Here is a 4,101-nt window from a genome sequence, read left to right as displayed (position 1 = left end):
TTCTTCTGGGCGGCCTCCTTGAGTTGTTGTATGATGTTGGTTTCTTTTCAGTGGGTATCTACTGCAAGTTTTTCCTTGCTCACTTATGTTTTATTTTGTCTTATGGACTCTTGTAGTCTTCTATGGTTAATGTTTGGATGTACTTTTGTTCCCTTTGGAGAGGTCTTAGTCTAGTCCCCTTCTCTTTCTGGTGTTTGTTCTGCTGCTTTGTGTTTATAAAATAAGTGGCTATGCCACTTTGGTTTTTTTTTTTTAAAAAAAAGTGGTCATTTGAAATAAGTTCAGAGTGAGAAGGGACCTCGCTCTGATGCCACTTGTTGGGGATCGGATTGGGGTATGTATGTGACTTCCTAGACCAGTTGACCCCTGACAATGATAAACTGAGTTTAGTTGAGGTTAGTCAACTGAACTGCTTTCTGTCTTGAGTGTAAATATTAATTGGCAAACAAATACTGTGTGCGGAAAGATGTCAACTAACAGATTAGAACTTAATCAAATGACCAAAATGAATTTGTGAGTGGGTAAGTGTGCTCGACTGAAATATGAGTAAAACTGAAAGGTAAGAACACAAGTGTTTGTTTATGGATGTTTGTAGCTAAATTTCCTACGTCACCCCTTCTTCCACCTCGAAAGAATTCACTGTATAAGTCTTTGACTATTACAAAGCTTTGAAACAGCCCGATCAAAGACTACGGCTTACCAAGCTGCCTATCTCAGAATTCTTAGACTCAATCTCAAGAACTCGGCCCTCGACTGATTTTTGTTACAAGAATAGTGTTTGACAGTTCATTAAATTGATCTATTACAAAGTTTACAACTCGATAAGATTTGCATATAGTGATCCTACACTTGATCAAATATAACGATATGCGTGTTCTCGGTCGGTTTACTTCAGTTGAGTCTTCTTGAAAGCATATGTAAGTTTGCTGTGAGAGTTTTACAACTGCTTTGTTTTCTCTGTTGTGTGTCTCACTTGTATCATGTGTATATTGTTACTGATCTTCATCTCCTTTATATAGGAATGGATTGCAAAGGCTTTTAAATTTAAATTGTATCTGTACTGATACATAGTACTATACCGTTATGAAGGTACATTGTCCCTCTGAAGTTCTACGGTGTCAACTTGTGTACGGGAAACTCTATCCGCAAGAGGTAGACTGATATCGAAAATCATTATTGGTTATGTTGTCTTGGATAGTTTAGTCTTACAACTGTTCAGTCTTGGTAATTCAGTTTGTCTTACTGGAACAGTTCGGCTTGTGGAAGACTGATTCACTTTAGTCCCTAAACTGAATGTTGTTTACTAGATAAGCTATGTCTGGTTGCTATGACCGATTGATGACTTCAGTTTGGCTATGGTCAAAGTCAACTCAGTTTAGAAAGCACTTCAGTTTGGCTCTGAATTTTGTCCAGTTTACATCTTTAGTTTGTCTCTTGAACAAATTCAGTTAACTTCGATATTAATGCACACACGCCCTATACACATATATATGGAATGGAGAATAAAACAATATGTGGGATAGCTTAGGATATTTTTATCAACATTCATGTTTCTTGTGAAAATTATAACTTTGATCTTTTATGCTTGTTATTTTGTAATTTTAGTCATTTATATTATAATTTTAATTTTAGTATGTTAACTTTGTTTATATTTTTATTTTCAATTTTAGTAATTTTTTTACGTGGTGATAATGTAATGCTAATATTTCAAATGTCATGAAACACTTACCAAAAAAAATAAAATAAATGATTAATATTCAATTTGGATAACGTGAGAGTTACGTTGTAAAGAACCAAATCGAGAATATGGGGCAAAAAAAAAATCCTGTTTTTTTGGAAAAATAAATATGGAAATGAAAAAAGTCTCTATGTGTGCTCCCCTAATAAAACAATAAATATAATGTCCTTTGTGAAACTCCGATAATAAAGGAAATTGGTACTGTTTTATTAATATTTGTAGATTTGATGGGGTCATGAGATCTGTACATTATTGGTTTTCGAGTAAAATATAATCTGATTGACTTAATTCTGAATGATTAATTTAGTTTATAGGCAAGTCACTCTATCACTTATCACTATTAAAAAATCGGTGAGATTTGGTTGTATTAATATTTGACCAATTTTTTTTTAAAAAGCATAATAATAATAATAATAATAATAATAATAATAATAATATTATTATTATTATTATTATTATTATTATTATTTAGGTACGATTATGTAATTCCAGAGACAAGACAGAAATCTGTAAACCAAAGTAAACCGTTTTGGATAAACTATGTGCGACAAACTATTTATATAAAATTTTCGTAAGGAAAATTGAACTCATGACTATTAATTAATTACTCATCGACCTAAATACCAAGAGATTTATTTATTGTTATTTTATTTTAGGAGAGCTTGTCAACTAACTAAAGAAAAATGGAATTGATGAAAATAATAAAATGTGTTTTTATACATCACACAGTTTAATGAAACCGGAATATGATATACTTTGCTCTAGTCAACACCCATCAGCTGAAACGCGAGTAATCATGTCTTTCGAATATGGGCGATCGAGGCAAGTAACTACTTTATGGTTCCGAAAATACAATAAATTTGTGAAAGTTTGAAATAGTGATGGGACAATTATTAAACTATATATTGAACATTTTCCTATGATAGAATGTCCATTTTTTTGTCTCTAAATTCTGGTTTGATTGACAAAAATAACAACAAAGATGCATGCTACGTACCCAAATGTGATGCTGATGCATAGTCACTATTTATTCAATAAAGATGGGAAAATACGGTCGGAAATGAGAGAATTAGATTGCGATATATGTCCTAGTTTTAGCTAGAAATTAAAATTTTTGAAAATCTCGATCTTTCTCGAATCTCATCTCATTCCCGTCCCGAAAAATACCGATCCGACGTTTTTTCGACCCGAATTGTCAAGATTTTTTCCCTTCCAGATTACCATCGGAAGAGGAATCAAAATTAAATAAATCCTCTTTTCGACGGGATTCACGACCCGATCCAAAGTAATATTTTAATAAATTTTATTAATAATTTTATTATCATATTGAGCTACAGGTTTATCGGGCTTCACATAAAAGGAAATTAATTGTTTATGATTGAAATGATAGACTATTAGAATCACGAAATAAAATTTTATTTTTTATATTTTTTAAAAAAAATTATTAATAATTTGATGAATTCATTTTTATAATTATTTAATTATAAAAACTATGCAAAATAAGAGATTTAATTTTCCCTTTATCTATTTAACAAAATTTACTTGTTAACTCAAAATTTGAATGTAATTTATATCCCGGTAATTTTTTCAATAATAATAATAATCAAGTGCATAATTGATGTTCTTCTTCGATAAAATTGAAAATGAAGGATTTTCATATTTTAATTATAACTTTTGGCGTGAAATTAGGTTTTGTATGAACAAAATATTTCGTGAAAAATAAATTGATCTTAGTTATTGCATACAATATTTAAAATTTTATGATCATGAAATTTAATCATGACCATATATCATGATCTTATTAAGTTATTATGCACTTGTATGTTTTTAGTTAATATTTTGTTCTTGTTAAGAAATATAAATTTGCAAATATTTTTTTAAAAAAATTATTTTAAAAATAGTAACAATATTTTTTAGTTTTTGAAAAAATCTTCAAGCATTTTACTTAATATTTTTAATATTATTTGTATATAATTGAATATTTCTTTTTTCCTTCATACATATAAATTTCTAAATAGTATTTTGTAATAAACAATAAAACAATTTTGTTCGAAAATTTTTTGAACATGAAAAGAATTATCGGGATATTCTCTCCCTAATTGACGGGGTCCCGAATATTTGGGTCACGACATGTGTCGAGTATGAAATCAGGAAAAAAAAACAAGTTCTCGATTCTTATCGAAAAAAGAATTGGATAGAGAGGTTACGAGATGAGTCCCTAACCGATCTCACCCTTAGTTTTAAGTGCATTTATATGATGTATACATAAAGAGATCTTTGTTTTAGGATCAAAATTTACTTATGCTATGAGATAACATGTCCTATAAAAATAGTATTGTTCTTTTATGAGACGGTTTCAGATT

Source organism: Henckelia pumila, chromosome 1 (genome assembly GCF_033568475.1).
Source record: "Henckelia pumila isolate YLH828 chromosome 1, ASM3356847v2, whole genome shotgun sequence".
In the NCBI taxonomy this organism is placed as follows: Eukaryota; Viridiplantae; Streptophyta; class Magnoliopsida; order Lamiales; family Gesneriaceae; genus Henckelia; species Henckelia pumila.
This window is presented reverse-complemented; position numbering follows the sequence as displayed.